The 19,521-nt window shown below is 41.6% G+C and overlaps 1 protein-coding gene across 2 annotated transcripts in view; it reads right to left on the minus strand.

Moving 5' to 3' along the window:
- Nucleotides 1-19,521, minus strand: part of PRKAR1B (protein kinase cAMP-dependent type I regulatory subunit beta) — a 90,974-nt gene that overhangs the window by 56,067 nt on the left and 15,386 nt on the right. The window lies entirely within an intron of this gene.

Here is a 19,521-nt window from a genome sequence, read left to right on the forward strand (position 1 = left end):
CGACCATGCAAGGTTTGAAAACAAGTTTTTAAGTCAGGAATAATGAAAGTCAGAGAGGTAACTGGAAAATGAAGCACACTGGAATATCTGCTTTATTTGATAACTGATATTCTACAGAAAATAAATCAATCAATTCTTTAAGCAAGAGGGTTCAGTGCTAAGAGGCAAGCTGCTGGTTAAAATGGGAAAGTTGATTAGAAAGAAGAACCATAATGTGTTTAAGACAGTAATTTAAGGTAGATTAACAACAGTTGATATTGGAAGTGGAAGAACAAACCCAGAGGTCATTTTATTGAGGATATTTCAAGGCCCAGTCCTGACAGGTGGAGATGCTGTGTTCAGATGGATTGCACAGAGGATGCTTTTGATGACTGAAGTAATAAAGTTGGAATGAAATTCAGTAATCTAACATGAAAGGCCATGCATGTTGGAGTTACAGCAACAATTTCTGCTTTAATCTGAATTCATTAAACCACTGGGTAGCTGCAAGCCACCCTTTTTACCCCTGGCTGGGAAGAAGGCAAACTCACCCTACATCAGTTCAAACTGGTGAGCAAGGAAGGGTTAATGCCATTGTAAAAAGCACTTCTGTAAATTATCTCACTTCAATACTGGGCAAAATTCTCATCAACCATGTGCAAGAGAAACAGAGAAACAAGCTGCATTTGATTCGAAAAAAGATGTAGAAAAAGATATTCAGGGGTGATAAGACTAATGAAGAATCTATCTTTCATAAAAGAAAAGAGAACCAAACATTTACTGCGGTAAAATAAGTAAAGAACAGATATAATTTTAATTTATAAATACATAGGGATATAATTTTAATTTATAAATACATAGGGATGAAAGGGAAGGGTTAGGCTGAACAACAGAGTTGAAAAGGAGTTACTTTAACTGATGGGCAATGAGGCCATGAAAAATCAACACATATAAACATTTAGGCTGGAAGTGAGATGCTCTCTTGCCATGGGAGAAGTAATGTGGAGCAGCTTTCCAGCAACTGCAGCCCAATAAACAGGAGAAAACAGAAACATCTTCATTTGGGTTATATGAGGGATCATATGACTGGGCTTTTATGCAGTTATCTGATGGCTGAACTCAGTGACTCAAGAGAACCCTTTCAGATTGCATTTCCAAGGACAAGCAGGAAGATGTTTCCTAGCAGGACAACGAAGAGTAAAACAAGTGCAGGATGACAGTCAGAGAAACCACACTGACTCCTGACAGCCCATCCGTGTAACCCAGACAAAATAGCTGGGAACCTCATCAGACTTGTTCCTCCCGAGTTTTTAAAGGATGAGAGGCAGTGCCAAACACTGCAAACAATAAGGTCTTGCCTTTATAAACAAGCTTTGGTATCAGTGGATATAAAGCAGAGCCTTGGCCATGTGCTGAGCATTCCTGCTGGACTGGCACCAGCGCTCTGCCCTGGCTCAGGGGAAGGTGACGGGGTCAGCAAGGAGACATCTCCTGCTCCAAAAACACCCTCCCAATCCTGCCACTGGTGCCTTTCAGAAACCACCCCCTCCACAGCCTCAATCTGCCTTGTTTTGGTGTTTTTCAGGCATCCTCTAATTCCAGTTAGAGCTGGAGGATCTGTCTCAGTGCGTGTGCTGAGCAGAACTGGGGACTCTGAGGAGCTGTGTGGAGTTCAGGCCCTTGGCACAGCCATGGGTAATGCTCTGTGTCCTGGTACATACTGGGAACAGATTGTCTGAGTCTGCTGCAAGAATTTCATTGTTAAAGACATAGCCTGGGACTGCCTTTCCCCCAAACATCCTTCTTCAGCCTTTAATCTCTCTGCTAATAAATGTTATTTTTACACTGCTCTAGTCCTCTCCATATTTTGCACGTTCTCACCAGAGATACAGACAGCCTTTACCCAGACAAACATGCTGGATAGACAGGGGAGGATTGGAAAAGATCAGTACCAACGGGACAGCAAGAAAAAATCATGTTATCCCCAAATAATGGTATCATCCTCAAAACTTCTGAATTTTCCCCCTAAAATTGGCACACCCAAGGTGGCAGAGCCCAGCATCATGCTGGATAAAAATGCAGAACAAACCAGAGCCACTTGCCACAAAGTGTTTCCTCAGCTTCAGCGAATGGGATGATTAAACCAAAACAGAGCTGCAGATGAACACAGCAACTGGTAAAGGCACGGGGTGATCCAAGCGAGCCCAGAGGGAAGGCAGATGTTTGGGTACTGGAATGAGCAGTGTGAGATCATTAACACCCAGCTGAGGGATCACAAGAAAGGCAGAGGAAGTCTCTGAGCTCTCCTGTTTCTTCCTTTCACCGGCTTGAAGGCCGGACAGAAACACGGGCATGTGTGAGGGAGTGTGAGCTATTTTAACAAAAACATTTCATCCATCCCTAAATATGGTCACAAGATTTTAGATACTTGGCTTACTCTTAAACAGTAAGATTCTGAATTATCTCCAACTGTGTAGGCTGTAAAAGAAAATGCATAAACCAGCAATCCTGCAAACTCCCTAGAAACGTATTCCCTGCCAGTTTCTTCTCTGTAGCTGTTATATTAATCAGTGTCTTAAGGAATTAGAATGCCCTGTGATTATATCTCTTTCAAACCTAATAAGCACTGCTTTGCAATTAACTTCAACTCACTCTCCTTAATGTCATTATCTATCATCTAGAGCTTTGAAACACACCAGAGAAAAATGTCAGAATTATGGCTTCATGTGTATGGGCTGCACTTTCCTTCCAGTGAGCAAACATCAGTATTTCAGTGGCATCTTGGTTACTCTCTAAAGATTTCTAACCCAAATGGAAAAAATGTGAAAAGATCAGCTGTTCTCAAAAATATTGCCAGAAAAACATATTCAGGGGATTTTTGCCTGAATCAGAACTCAAATCATTTTCCAGAATCTGGCCCTTAACAAAAACTCAAGAGATCAGATTTCAGGCCTCAGTTTTATATCTTACCAGATAATCACATACAAGTTCATCTTTCAAAGCAGCTTAGATGCACAAGTGTGTGAGTGTGAACGTACACACAGCAAGTGTGACACTGGGGTGTAGTCAATGGATTTTATTTCTGCACTTGTAAATTTATATAGTCTCACAGAAACACCTCTCCTCATCTGCCATATGAAAGTGTTATATGTATGGCATGAATGGTGTGAGGTATTATCAACATAAATTTGGAATAGTCAAGTTATTTATAAACAGGCTTTGCAGTATTGGATTTTAATTGACGAATGTTGATAAAAATGGAATTTATATTTCCTTTCAAGATTCACGGGCTAGAATTTTTTTTTTTTTTCTGAAATTGAACAGATGCCAAAAATAAATCAGAAATTGCAAAGTGGAAGAGAGCTATGAGGCAACGCGCCGAGGGCCGGGAGGAGAAGAAAAGTGGAAAATTACCAGAATGTAAATCCAATGGATTTAGGAGAAAAAGGCAGAGTGGCATCAGTGTGAATTCCATGGCAATAGAGATAGGGAGAGAATAAAAGTTGACCAGAAATTATGATCAGCATTGTGAGTCAGGAACTAAGAGCGTTGTCTGAGTTAAACCCCGAGTTTTCAATAAAAATAACTGCAATATCCTACCAGCACCACGTCTCCAAGTGCAGTAGATGGATTTTTTTTTCAAGCAAGACACAGAGCAAACACGGGTGAGTCTTCTCTTATCTCTCATTTGCATTTCAGAAAAGAAAACTGTTATAAAGTTGCTTTAATATATGATTTTTAATTATGCTGATTTTTCATGCCTCTGTGACTGGAAAGCTGGGTCACTACCAAGAGGCTGAATCTGAGAGCAATGAACTAAAAAAACACCAAGAAAACTAGAAGGAAAGATGGAAATTTTCAAAAATAACTGTTAGGAAAATTTCTGGGTTTTAAGTCATATGCTTGCAATCTATGCAAGGTTGCATTGATGCAATATTATACTCCTGCATTTTAAATCAATAAAAATAAGGAAAGGAAAAAGAAGACTCCAGTAAAGCGAAAACATTAATTCAATCACGTTAGAAATCTACTTGACTTTATGTGAAACTTCTAGTAACTGTGAAAGGCAGCCAAGTTTAAACAACTCCCAGAATTTGTAAAAACTAATTAGCAATTTTCTGATTTAGTTGCACAAAAGAGCCATCTAATAGCACAATTTAATTCTCTCCCACCAATATTTTCTGTTGTTTTGCTCCCTGTCGACAGCTCCTTTACTTTGGCCACCAGTTTAATTCTGATTAATCCTCCTTCCTCCAGCAGCTCCCACTGACGTCCACGGAGCTCCTCCAGTTTATAAAACTTTGTTTGCAGAGATCAACTTTTGGGATCAGAAACTCACTTTGTAATTTTATTCATCAGCCACAATAGCAAGGGATATCCAAAAATCATTCAACATAGATAATGGTTGCTTATCCTTCTTAATAAAAAGCCCAGAGCACAATAGGCAAAGAGCACCTTTAAGAGCCAACTAATATTAAAACAAATACACTTCACAAAGCCTTCCATGGCTTGCTTTTTGCTGCCATTCATCCTTTCTGCTTCTCTGGTGCACAGAGTTTCTATCAAGCTGCAGATCCGATCCTACAGCTGGATTCTCCATTGCCCTGAGAGCTGACACAGTTAGATGTCATTGATAAATTGATATTAATTGATAGATGCCATTGATAAATATTGATTTAAAAGATCTGTAAGGATCTTTTGCTTCTGCCCAAATCTTCTATCTGACCCATTACCTGTGGACTGACCACGTGCATCTGAGGGACAGCTCAAGCTCTACAGTGCTTGAAACCATTCAGGCCTTAGAGAAGAAGTGCAGTGGCATCTGCACCAGCAATCAGAATTTATCTGGACCCCAACCAGCCAGGAGAGAGCCCACCCTGCAGTGGGCCCCAGAGTGACGCTGCCCCTCCATCCCTGCAGCCCCAGTGGTGCCCTGAACCCTCCTCTGCTCCCAGCCTGGTGCCTCAGCACTGAACCTCGTGTTCTCTCACCCAAAGGGCTGCAATTCTCTTCCTTACTTCACATTCCACACATTTCCACATGTGTAAAGGGAAAGCAGCTGTGCAGTATTTTTAGCTTAACCGGTTGAAAGGAAAAGCAAAGGAAGCTAAAATCAGAAGTATTATTCTGCACTGTGCAGCGTATTAATGACGCCTTTCCAACCTCATCAACATTCCCATCGAAACTAACATGTTAATTTATATTCTTCATATAGCACTAATTATGTGTACAGCAGCATGATAGCCTGCACGAGGAGCTATCTCACTACAAGAGATGAAAACATAATGTTCTGATTCTGACCTCGTGATGGGATACATAATTAATTACTCCAAAGAACACTGATTATAATAGCACTGAAATCTGCTTCTGAGAGATGCTTTGAATATCATGGAACTACAAAAGATGCTAAGTAGTTTTATTTAGAGGTGGTGCCAGTGATGCAAAGATGAAAAGGCACAGGAGTAAGGCAGTTCTGACTATAAAATCCTTCAGTATTGCAAGAAATATATGATTTCCACTTGCAAAGAGCTGTGAAGGAACACTGCTCTGAACACTGCCACTGTTTTCCACCCTGCTCTCCTTCAGTTATATCTGTAACTGAAGAACTTCTTATCTAATCAAATGCACAGATATGTCAACAAAAGCATTAAGAAAATTACACACATTATAAGGGAATTATACAGGAATTCTTTTCTATGAGGGTTTTGAGGCACTGGCACAGGTTTCCCCATCCCTGGAAGTGTCCAAGGCCAGGTTGGATGGAGCTTGGAGCAACCTGGGATAGAGGAAGGTGCCCCTGCCCACGGCAGGAGGGTTGGAACAAAATAATATTTAAGGCCCCTTCCAACCTAAACCATTCTGTGATTCTATCATACACTTTTCGTTTAGTAAGGAGACAAAAAAAGGTTAAAAAAACCAATTTACCAATTTTCCCTACTAAAGAACAGATTGAACTCCATGCAATGTCTTGTACAGCCCCATTGTCTAGAAGTTCCAGCAATATTTAGCTGAAAGGTGCACTCCACAGATGTGCATTAACTCCTTCAGCTCCAGTGGTGGCCACCCACTGCAGGTACAGCAGGAGAATTCTGTTCTCTGGGTACCTACAGGCCTTTATAAAAGGATTTGTGAAGAGAGTGTAAAAAGGGTTTCTATGTCTTTCTGCTTTAGCTTAGACTTTCAGAGCTCCACACTGCAGCGCTGCTCTGACAAGAGATGGGCCTGGAAATTGAATTTGCATCATCTGGGTTTTCCTCTTTTGCCAGTGCACAAACAGCCCTTCCTCTCTCACAAGGCAGCACCTCCACAGAAAGATTTACATCCCCACAGCATCTGGGGGAGTTTTAACATAAATACCTATTTTGACAACTTTAAGCCTAGCCAGCTTGAAGATTCGGCCAAAGTGCTTTTAAGAAGTACTGCTGGAACATAATATATCATGGGGGGTTAGCTGAGACAAAGCTTTCATTAATAGCACACTTGAGAAATTCTGTAAGATGGGTGCAGATCTAAAATATCCCTTAGACTCCCCTATAATCTCACATGTGTAAATAACAGGAACAGCCACTGGGATTTTGAAGCAGTTCAGGGATTAAACCAGATCAGCTTCAAGACCACAGAAGATTTCTCAGCCACAAAACTACACAGCTCCAAGGACCTTCAAAGTCAGTTGTAACACCCTGTAGGAGCCAACAGGTAGAAGAGACAAGATGCAGTAAGAAAAGGGTACAAGAGGCAACACTTTCCTTGTGATAGTCCATGTTTGCTTTATACAAATCCCTGACCTGCTAAAGTAGAGTTGTTTACACACTGTAGGGCTTCGTTTTCTCACTCACAATAAAAATTTCAGCTAATTTGTATACTTGTGGTAATCTCAATTTTAGCCTCCAGGGGTTAGGGTTGGGAAGCAGCATGTTTCTGCTGCTTCTATTTTCTTTGTTACTTCGTACCTCCCGTTTTTAATAACCTTGATCACAGTGACCCCAGGTGGCAGAGACAACCACGGCTGCTCTCAGAGGCTGAGCCAGACCTTCACATCTCATCCCGGTGCTGAGAAATCCCTGTGTCCCAGCCCAGAGTCCCCAAAATCCATCCAGGACAGCTGAGATGCAGCCTGGGACTGGAGAGGGCTCATTCCAAGCAGGTCAATGCAAGTCCCTGTGGGACAGAGCAACCAAAGGTTTTCATCCCAGCACCTCCCCTCCTCGTTATCCATGGAGCTCTCCCTAATAACTCTTTAATTTTTCTGGAGCCCAGCAGAACAAAGTTCTGTATCTGGACTAATTCAGGTTGCTGAGAGGCCCAGTGAGGGACCTGGCACAGTTTTGCCCCAACTCATAATTCTGTATCACCAGCTTGCTCTGCAGATGCACAAGGCTGCTTATCAAAACGAGACACAGACCTAGATATGACAAAAAACATTAAGTGTTTTCCAAAACCTTGATTTTAATAGAACTTGGGCACCTTAATGCCTTTTTCCAAGCCTCATGCACTCCACTTTGCTGCTCCAGCTGCCTCAAAAGCTCACTGGCTTTTCTTTTTACTGCCTGGAAAAATGTCAGCTGCAGGAAGTTTGCATTTTGTGACCCATCATGTAAGACAGCACAAATAAAAGAATTACCAATGCAATATAAAAAAATAACAGTGAGTAGACAACTCTAGGCTTTCCATCTTTAAAAATGTGTATTATTTCCCAGCAGAAGGGATCAGTGAGTCTCAGCTCTGGTGAGAGCCACACCACAGCCAGAGCATGGTTAAGGCTTGGCTCAGAGCCTGTGCTCCAGAGGAGAAGAGTGTGCTTTAGAGTTGATGTAAACAAATTAATTTAAGCACAAAGGGAAACTTTTCAAGCTGCTCACCAGAAGAAAATCCAACTCACCAGAACAAAATGTCCAACACTGTTTATTGCATGGTGCTTGAATTTTGTATCAATTAGCCATCATGTACAATGCTAACTTTAACTTTACATGTGGGAATTCCAATCTGGAGCCAAACCAGCTCTGAGGGAAGGCAGGACAGGGCACACCAATGCCTCTCCCATGAGGTTGCTCACAGATTGCTGCTGAAGAGCCCCCAATGGCAATGGAGCTATCCTGCCATTGCCAGAGGGTGTCACTACGGCACTGGACAGAGCAACCAAACAAATAAAACAGATAAATAAGAAATGTGGATAAACCTTTCAGAAATAAGCTCCCTGTAACCTTCACATGAATTGTTCATCAGCTCACCCGTGGGCTTTCAGAACATGGTTCTGGAGTCTGGATACAACATCACTCTGAATTTTATTTTTTTTTTCCCTATATCTCTGCTGCTCAAATCTGATTTTAACACTAAGCCTTGGAAGGAAGGAAGAAAGGAACTACCTATAAGAATTGTTTGCAGAATCTCCATTGTTCCCACATAATTCCACCTTGTTTTCCATGAAAGCATCCTTTGAAAATGAACCTATTCTAAAAGCACATAGTTCACAGAAACAATAACTGTATTTGTAAGGTAACTGTTTTCACAGCAAATTGCTGCAAAAGAAATCTAAATCTTCTCACACAATGACACATAGCTCAGGTAATTAAAAAGAGCCAAATTGAGCATGTTAAAGTGATCTTTAGTGCTTGGTTAAAATCCTAAACCAGAAGAGGAAGGAAGCCAAGGAGCCAGAGAGCACAGTAAATGGAAACACTCAGAAGGCTGAGAAAAATAACCCTGCAGGACAAGGAAGATTCCAAGGTGCACCAAATTAGTAGGTTTATTGTCTTTGCAGTCTAGATGCTCATTCTAAATAATTACTACTAGGAAATGGCAGGAGACACATGGCCATGAGCCTGTATTAATGTGGTATATGATGGCCAAGAAACCTGATAGATGCTGGAATGCCTGAGCAGCCCAACCAGGACGTGTGTGCAGGGGATCAGGACCTGCAGAGTGTTGGTGGCTGCTGCTCTGAATGTGGCTGTCAGTGGAGAGGGTGGAGTGACTGTGAAAAAGAGAGAATTAATCCCAGATTCCACAATACCCTGCTGGAACAACTGAGCAGCTTCATTTCAATTATAGTTTGGTACCAGGGCAAACTGAATGATGCTGCTGAGGACAGTTTTGATTAGGAAGGGCTGCTCCTGCAGAGTGTTCCAGAGCTCTTGTCAACCTGTCAAGGAATCAAACCTCGTGCTCTAATAATAGAACAATAATTTAATATTCTTGGAAATACATTCTAGTCAAAGCACAGGATTTAATAAATAAGAGAAGAAATATGACACATTTAATAGCATTAAGGAACAGTAGGTAAACTTGGATGAAACAAGTTCACTATTTTAAACCAGGTTTCTAAAAGCCAAGGAAAATCTGCATGGATGTTGTAACCACATTGCAGAAAGCAGCTCCATGAGGAACATGGGTCAACTGCAGTGATTAAACTGTCAGGACTTGAAATCAGGGCACTGCTACAGTATTTTAATATAGCAAATCCAGTCTATCATGGTGAAGGTTCAGTTGGCTGTTCTGGGAATTATTAGGATGTCAAGAGGCCAAAGTCTATTTCTGGAGACTGAAAAGTAATTCCCATTCACCTCATACAATAATGATGTGCCTCTGTTAGGGAAAAGAAGAGCAAGCAATCCAAAGGTAGCAGCAAAGTCTCCTTAAAAATCTTTTCAACAATGAATAACATAAGAAGAAATTAAATTCAGAATATATGTAAATCTGTTGGTTTGTTTCTCTTGTTTTTCCCTGACTTTCATGACAAACAGATCTCTCAGACTGTCAGACATGAAAAATACAGAGATGTGGAAAACAGAGCTGGAATTTGGCTTAATGACAGCAGACTTGGTCTTTCATTGCAAATGCAGAGAGGGATGGCAGGAGGTCTGGCCTTTATGTGGACCTTGTAATAACTGTAAATATGTAACAGACTATTTGTCCTATTGATTAGAATGAAGGCTCTAGACTGAGCAGTTTATTCTGCTTACCTCAGTTATCACATCTGGAAAATTATTCCATTTGTGTGTCAGCCTTTATTCTAGGACATTCACTCACATGAGCAAAGAACTTTCAGATCCTCTGGGGCCATGGTACAAATCTACTTTTTTCACATAGTTGTATCCACAAACAGAATGAATTAAGCTTGATCCTGCAAACAGTGATGACAATTGCCAATCTTTTAGTTATTCAGATGGTGCAGGATCAGGACTTAGGAGTGCAGGACACATGGAGATAGGTTAGATGTGATCAGGAAGAGTTTTTGGAAGAAGCCAAGCTGGGAAATACTGAAGAAAATGGCTGAGGAAGAAGCTTGAGGCAGTATGGCTGTTTGGGCAAGACAACAGAGTGTTCAGTGCTGAGCACAGCACCCCTGCTCTGGGCAGCAGAGCTCCTCTGGGCCCCTCTCCCTGGGTGCTTCACCCTCTCCATCACCAACCAGAGCAGCTCATGTGCTGTGCACAGCTTCCCTGCCACCATCCAACACCAGCTACAGAACCTCTCCCAAATCAAACCCCACCCTTTGTAGCTGAGCTGGAACAATAGCCTAGCAAGAGTCCCAGCATGTGCCTGTTTCAGACATCCCAAAACCAGCTGGGCTCCAAGTTGTGAGAGCTTGGCTTTCAGGAGGGCCGATGTCATACAAGTGTTTTGTTAGCAAGAGATGGCTGCTGACTCTTCTTTAAGTGAAATCAATTTTTCATGTCATCACATTTTGCCATCTTTGAAACAAAAAAACAAAAAACCAAAAAAACAAACCCTCACAACATTCTGGAGCACTTCAGAACGTACTGTGAGGACCAGCACGAGCAGAGAGCCAAGTTTGATCTGAAGGTTTCAAGCAATGGAAAAATCTGCCACATCCCAAGCTAATTTAAATTATGGATCAGTTCCCTGATTGCTCTAAAAAGAGAAACTAAACTTTTCCAGTCTGAATGTGCCCAACTTCAGCCACCAGCTTTTGGATCTCACATGGATCTAACATGTCTCTTTTAAAGAGGTTGTTGCTATCACTTACCTTTCCCTTCCACATATGATAAATTCACCTTCATTCTGCTTCAATTAACTAAATACTGTCTCCACATACAGAACTGGGAAGATGCTGAGTGCCTTAAAATAGCATCTGATGCTGTTTTTTGGATATGCACTATTATATTTTCGTTTTAGTGCACCACACAGAGAAGCACATAATACTTTTCTAATGCAAATTTCAGCTGTCAACAAGCATGTCTTTGGATGATTTATAAATCAGAACTTGAATAAATACAAAAAAGACAAACTCCCTACAAAGAAAGTGATAGTTTGGGGGATTTTGTTTTGTTTTTTAGTTTCTGAAAGCAAAAAGCAAACTGAAAACCCAATTTCTTTTTCTGCTTTAAAAAAAAAAAAAAAAAGGAAAAAAGAGAGAAAAGGAATCTGGTGGTGCCCAAGGGTTAAAGTATCCCATTTCGGGCAGTCTGAATATCTGAATTTAGCAGCTGACAGTGCATGGTGTGTCAGTCCCTTACAGCTGTTCCTGTTGATTCAAAGACCATCTTTGTTTCTCCAAATCTTAGCAACTGTTGCTTTTTTCCGAAGACAATGATGGACCAGCTGTTACCTCACAAGACGCCATGTACTTCAGGTCAAAGTCTTTAGTAAGGAACTTGTAAAACAAGAACTAAATCATTGTTCGGGTTTGTCAGGGCTTTTTTTTTTTTTTTCATTAAAAGAGAGTTAGCAGCCTAACAGTCAAATAACTTACACTTGGTATTCCCATTAAGTGCACCGGAATGACAGAGAAATTTCATCTGGTTGTGGAGTTGAATTCTCTCTTTCTATACAGAAGAAAAATCCCACTACTAAATCTTGCAGTATTATAGGATATTTTTTTGTTTGAAGGGCAGATCCTGCCTTTCCAAACACAGTGTAACTAAACAGATGTCACCTCATCATGGAAACACGCAGAATGCAAGGTGGGGATTTTCAAGAGAACCTTACAGGAGTTAAACATTCACTTCCCACTATATATCAATCAGTGGGAGTATCCAGTTCTTTAAGCTCTTTAAAGACCCTCCTCTAAATGCATAACAAAGCAATGGAATCACAGAGCTGATCCTCCAGGAGCATCCCACCCCACTTGAAGGCTCTCAGAGCCCTGCAAGGCTGCAGAATCAGTCACCTCATGAAGTCAGGAGTAACTGGTGATGGGTTACCTGCAACCCTTCTGGGGGGGTGAAAGAAAGGAAGCAGCATTTTAAAGAGCTTTGGTTGAAATAAACCCTCGTTCATCCCTGCACAAAGACAAATCACTGCTTCCAGCTGCTCTGATGCAAAGACAAAGACTTGCTGAGAAGAGTGGACGTTCTTTTATTTAACCTTTGTGTTTAATTCTGGAAAGCCTTAGCATTGAGCAATGTATTTGCAGAGCCACTGCCAGCTAATTGTTGTGTAAAGAAGCACACAAAGGCACAGTCATGTGTACTGCAGTGGTAGAAAAATTTTACAAGCCCTGTTAAATTCAAGCAGTAGTCATAATTTTTCTGTTTTATATATAGAGAGATAACTTTAGACTCAAGATTGTTTCACGAGCATGCATGAATACTATTTGCCTCAGGCTATTTTTTCTAGATCTAAAAAGGATTTATGTAAATAACTTCTCTGCTTTAACTCTGTTTTTCAGAATGGGTGACATGCTGCCCATATGTAAACCAGTGCTTTATGCAGAATTAAAAATAACCCCCATTAGGCATGGCGCCGCCAGTATTTGTGATGAAGAATATAAACTGTCTAACAAAACACTGGGGGTGAATCACAACCCCTAAAAAGCTACAAACTGACACTATTTGTTTCTAGAGATAAAAATATCCATAAATACCAAATGTGTGTGCTTTTAGTTTTGTTTAAGAGAGCAGCTTACCTACCAGGCCAAATCCTGACATCACAAAAAGTACATTCTGCTGATGCTGTCAGGCTGTTGTAAGGGGATTGGTACCAAAGCAGATACAATCTCTGGGTGACTGCTGAGAGCACAACTTTGCATAACTAATTTAAAGTCTGCTGCCTGCAGGCACCACAATGGTAATTAAAGACAATAATTCTTGGACAAATGAGATGGATGTACTGGAAAATAAAGTCAGTGCTAAATTCACAGCTAATCCTTCAATGGAGAATTGGATCATTTATTTTCCAGACTGCTGGGCAACTCTACCTGGTTTCATTTCCATCTCTGCTGCCAGATGATTCTTGTCTCCAAAATCTGTAATTTTTTCTAGTTTAAGTAGTATTCCTCATTGGCAAGCTCCAATTCAACAAGACTGAGTGTGCTTCCATTTAAACACATGAATAGATCCTTTGACATCCACAGCCAGCCAATGGAACAGCTCACAGTTAAACAGAACACTTTTAAACACCATGAGGAATCAAGGCCATAAACAAGGCACAAAAGGCACAAAGAAAAGCTGGATTGCAAGGCACTTTACCTGGAAAATAGCTTGGTGTCAACTCAAAGAAGAAAAGCTTTGTTTAGCGTGCCTTGGTAAATCTGAGTTTCCTCTTTTTGGTAGTTTAAACTAGAATTCACAGGACAGGCCAATCATCCAATACCACTGATGGTCAGGAAAAAATCTCCCATACAGTGAGGAGATTTGCACCAGTTTCTTCAGTACCAGACCTGTTACACATGCATAATATGTTTGGAATATATATTCACACTTCCTCTGTCCCCAAGCCACCACTGTCCGCTGAATCTCCTGAAGTTCCAGCAGAGCTAGGGCATTCACACCTTTACAAACCCTCATGGGATGCATCTGCACAACACTGGGATTGTGCTGCATCTCCTCTCCCTTCTGCTACCCCATAAAGGAGGATGAAGGATCCCATCCAAGTCTGGTCACCAAAAAAATCTTAATGTAACTCAAGAAACCCATGTTATGGATCAGTAATGCCCTTCAGCCCCTGCTGCCATGCCTCACTGTGCAATTTCCCTCTCATCTCTTATTCTTTCTTTTCATCTCTCATCTTCCCGGTGGTTTAGCTCAAGGTCTTGGGTATTCTTGGCAAAGCTTAACACACACATCTATTTCCATTCTTAGCCTTGCCCAATGACTAGAATGGAAATTAGGGTGCTGTTTTGCCAGCAGTTTAGTTTGATTTGGGCCCCTGCTGCTGCCAAGAGGGGAGATCCTGCCCTGCCCACTCCATCCCTCCCCTTGCCAAAGCATTTCTGCAGCCAGGCACAGGGGGACAGGAAGGACCTGCTCTGGCTGAAAATAACCCTGCAGGGCAGGATCCCTTTTCAGAGAGCTGCTCTGGCTCACCTGGCCATGAGAGCAGCAGGAACATGCAACCAAGGTCTGGCATTTACTGCTACTTCATCCTTTGGTACCAGCTCAGAATTCAGCTTAAATATACCCTGAGTTTTCTGTCTAAGGTGGAATTTTTCTTGCACTGTTCTGCACGCTGTAGGCATATACGAAGCACAGGCAGAAGCTAAATCTGTGTTTGTTTTTTGACAAAAGACTTAAGTTACAAACGCAAGGCAAACACAGGATGTGTAATGAATATGTCATGGCTGTGGCATCCTGTTTCTAAAATATCTTGCTCCTGAATGGTGCAGTCTTAGGTTTCCTCCACATGCATGAGGCTTTCCAGCTGGCCTGCAGCCAGTGCTTTAATAAAACATGGTATTATGCAGAAGTGAATAAAGCTGATGGCAATAATAATGTCCTTGAAATTCACTAATCACCAGAAGTTTCAAGATTTCAATATGAGATCAACAAGAGAACAACTAAAATTCACTTGTTAGCTATGGAAAGCCCCTTTTCTCATGATAATTTATGCCTGGATTGAAAGAAACCCCAAGTCATTAGTGACCCAAATGAAAAGTGTGTTTTCTGAATTTGAAGACAATAACTTGCTGCAAAGGAGCTGCAAGAACTTAAAAAAACTTTAGGATGTAAACTGATTGCAAATTGAAGAAATAGTCTGAGAAAATAGATATATTGAAAGTAAACAGACAACAGCTATGAATATTAAGGAGGGGGTGACCAACAGCATAAATCCATGGTGAAGATCCATGGCCAAAGTATCGCATTTGCAGGAAAGGGACCAGTGATTACAGTGGTCACATCCTAAATAGGACTCAAAAATATCCCATTGCTGTGAAAAATTTAAAGAAACAAGCAAGACATGGAGCAGCTAGGGAAAGGTGAGAACAACAAAAATGGTAAATAAGGTAAGGCTGAGGAACCTGGTCTGCAAAGTGCCAACGTTCTTCTTGGTCCCAACAAGCACAGGTATTAAAAATGCTCTTTATCCTCCCACCTTTGCATTTCAGGGAGCACACAAGAGTAAATACAACACTGTGTACTGCTGAAATAAATACAGAGTCTTCAAGTTCATTTCTTGGTAGTTTTTTTGTGTCTTCAAAAGGGCTCAACATTTTAGTAAAAACATTAAATACTATTTTGTGCCTCTTGCTTTCAAAGCTGTTTCACACCATTATACTGTTCAAAGAAACCAATTTATTAATAATGCAAGTAATAAAATACACCAAAATATTCTGAAAGCTGTTGCAAGCCTTACAGCTGCCTGCACATTAGTAACAAATGCTTCCAAAAATTACATTAGCTAAACATTGATCCACTCTCTTCACTCCCTGATGAACAAGTTTGAGACAGCATTTACACACAGACGTGGTGAACATTTAACCTTTCCACTTCTTTATGTGGTCAGGAGGCCACTGAGCTTCTGCACAGGGACTGGCAGATGTGGCTCATGGCTCAGCAGGGCAGCCTGGCACTGGTGACAGCCTGGAAGCAGGAGTGACACTCCTGCTGCTCCCAGCCCTGCTCTGCAGCCATGATATTTTATGAAAAATCCTGAGAAGCTGAGAGGCCTCAGAAACAAAATGTAAACAATGATTACCCGCTGCTATGGAATGCAAAAGGTGGATCTGTGATTGGTCTCATGTGATTGTTTTTAATTAATGGCCAATCACAGTCCAGCTGTCTTGGACTCTCTGGTCAGTCAAAAGATTTTATTATCATTGCATTCCACTTCTTTTCCTTTCAAGCCTTCTGATGAAATCCTTTCTTCTATTCTTTTAGTATAGTTTTAATATAATATATATAATATATTATATATATATAATATATATATATCTCCTTTCTTCTATTCTTTTAGTATAGTTTTTATATAATATATATAATATATATCATAAAATAATAAATCAGCCTTCTGAAACATGGAGTCAACATTCTCATTTCTTCCCTCGTCCTGGGACCCGTGTGAACACTACCACACTGCTCTCTCCCCTACTGGTTATTTCAGCTCTATTTCCTTCTCCTCCTTGGCACTCATCAGCCTTGGGTCCCACCTCCATTCCCACAGCAGCTCACCCCTGAACTCCCCCACTGCCCCTGTGCAGCAGAGACACAACATCCTGTCAATGAAATGATAAAAAGTGACTTTTTTATTTTTATCCACAGCAGAAAAATGAATAATTTCTCTTGTTTCCCTTTACTACTCAACATCACGGCAGAGCCAAGTGGGTGTGCTGGTATTCCAGCATTACGTGATGAACAATGAAAAATCTTCACAGCCATGCTGCTGGGTTAGAAGAGATTAATCACAAGATGTCAGAAAAAGGTCACTCAGGCTGGCCCCTTGTCCCCAATTCTGACTTTATACACCATTTCACAACTAGGAGGATGTTAGAGGATGTTAATCTGCTGGATATCCATGAGTGGGAGAGGAAACAGAGCGCTGCCAAGTTCTGGGTGTAATTCTATCTGTGCACAGGCAGGAATCCCTCAGTGGCTGCAGAGGCAGAGCAGTGGCACAGCACTGGCCTCACCAGCCTCACCCACGTGCAAAACTCTCACACAGACTGGCCAAAAAAGGGGGATATTGGTGCAAACCGTGAATCATCCTCAGAGCGGGTCTGAATCGTGAGATCGCCTCAGAGCCAGAAGGGAGAAGATCAGCAAGGAAATTCCTCCCCAAGACAAACCGTATTATATATATTCAAATAAGAGCAACAGTTCCTCACATCTAAAACCACATTCCCACTTCAGGTAGTGGGCATTTTGCCACTGGCTTTGGGAGAACCAGGACATCACTCCAGAGTTTAACCAAGTGGCATGAGACAACAGTGGAGTGCCAGGTCACTGCACAGAGCTGCACTGCTCCCTGCAATGTGAGCAGCTCTTGAACATCCTGGCAAAAGCTGCTGATAACTAGCTCTGGTACCTTTGGTACTGTTGCAGTTACATTTCCCTTTCATTGCACTTTTCAGTATAATTTTACACCAGGGACTCTGTGTGTGTGTAGGACATGGATGGCAGCCCTGTCTGAAGCACGGCACAGGGAAAGATGTGCTCTAAAACAAGACTTGAACAAAAGTATTTCCAACACCAGTGCAAAAAGATACCTGTTTACCTTAACTTCAGCATGACTTCTCATGCAACCAACCCTTCATATGGGATATCTGACCCAGAGATTGTATGCTACACTCTGCCTTTATAAATAAGGGTTTAAGTATCACAGCTGCCAAGCAGCAAGTGCAACACAAGTCAGAGCAGGCTAACACAAATATCCTTTTGAAGAAAGAAAAAAATGCAAGAGTCATCCATTGTAAATGAGAAATTGCTAGTCCATCCTTCCCCACCTAAACACTCCCTAGATTTTGGTCAAACATGAAATTAGATAAAACAATGATAATATCTTCAGTGTAGAAAGCACAAACACAAGCTAATAAACACCACCACTGCAGCACAGAAAATAAAATAACCTTACCCAGCTTTCCACTATTCCAAGAGCCCAAATGAAGTAATTCACCACTTACTTCCCTGAACTACATATTTGCATTAAGAAGATGCAGACTGGGAGTGATGGCAATGGTATGCTCTGACTTGCTGACTTCTCCACACTTGACAAATGCAACCAGACAAGGGCAAGAGCACGATGTCAGTTTATTCCTTCATTTCAATCTTGTCTGCAGAGCAGAATATGCATCCTTCTGTGGGCTCCTTTTATTTTTCCTGATGTCAGCAATAGCCTGCTGTGCTCATCACGAGGCTCAAAGGAGGCCTCTGGACACATCCCTGAGCAGGGAAACGGTCTGAACCTGAGCATGCTCCAGTGCACAGCCCAGCACCTCCTGAATCTTCTGACAGCAGAGACAGAATACACCTGGCCAAGCCTTAGTTTGCAAAAGCAAAGAGTCCACAGTGCACCTGCAGCACACACAAGGGAGCCTGTGCAGGTCTCTTCTCACTCCTACCACATATCCATGACAGGACAGAGGAAAATGGGACACAGGGAACAGACAGGAGAGACCATGATCATGATGTGCAATCAGCACAGCATAAGAAAAAGCATTTGTCCTTCAGATTTTGTCTCTCACCCTGTTTTGATAATGAATTACTGAAATGTCCTTTTTTCCAGCCCTTTTTTCCATCCTTTCAGTGCCTGGCACATCAGCATGCTGACAGCATAATCAGGATTTACAGCAGTCCTGAACAAGGATTCTCCTCTGTGGGTGAAAAAGCTACAAGAAAAGTGCAAACTTCATCCTCTTCTAATTACTCCAGAAATCTGCATGTTAACAGGATATCATTAAGATTGCAAAGTAATTAAACTGTGTCAAAATCTGCAAGAGGGAGCAAAATTTGCACTCTTGGAATGTGGTTTGAGTGCATTTGAGCAGCCCCACCGAGGGACTGTGCTGCTGATGTTCTGCCAGAACTGAAACCACCAGTGTAGAGAAAGTTTTTGTCTTTTCTGACCATGGGAGCACAGAAAGTGGGGTTGGTGAGGAGTTCCTGATCTCACTGAGCCTTATCTGCTGCCAGGCAGGGCTGATCTTGTCATTCCTGGCAGCCTAATCTGTCCTAATGGCCTCAAGTGGTGGAGCCTCCACAACCTATCCAAGCAATCAGAGACCTCCTCTTGGATCTGGCTTGACTCTCTCCCACTGGAGAAAACAATTTTTAAAATTGTTTTTCTTTACCCTCTGGCCCACAGAGCAGTTTATCACTCATATAGCATAATTCACATGCAATTATAAGCTATTTTTGCATCCCTCTGCCCCAGCTTTTATTCTGCAGGCCAAGCCATGCTATTGTCCCCTCAGAAGTGATGTTATCTAGGTCTGGATCATTCCCACTACTCCTCCATGAATTTCCTCCAACTGTTTTTCCTTGAAGTGCAGTGCCCAAACTGGACACTGTGTTCCAGCTGAAATCTTTCCAACACTGGGACATCTTGTATGTTCTGTTTAGTTATCCCCGAAAAATATTAGTATTTTCAAAAAAAAAGCTTTACATTAGTGACTATTATTCAGACCATGAGGCACAATAAGTTCCACATAGTTTTTCAAGGAACTACCAGAACTGTCTTATAGTCATAAAGGTGTTTTTCCTGCCTAAGGAATACTTCTCTGCCCTTGGCTCAGTGTCAATCCATCCTGCTTTTACTAGAACATTCCTTCAAGCTGTCAGCATAATTCTGAATGCTACCCTTGTCTCCCAGTGCTTTAGCAGCCCTTCCCATCTTCATGTCAGCTAAAAATTCAACACTCATCACCTG

The sequence above is a fragment of the Melozone crissalis genome, unplaced genomic scaffold (assembly GCF_028551555.1).
Source record: "Melozone crissalis strain CALT ecotype California unplaced genomic scaffold, PUWL_Pcris_2 ptg000012l_1, whole genome shotgun sequence".
NCBI classification, from domain to species: domain Eukaryota; kingdom Metazoa; phylum Chordata; class Aves; order Passeriformes; family Passerellidae; genus Melozone; species Melozone crissalis.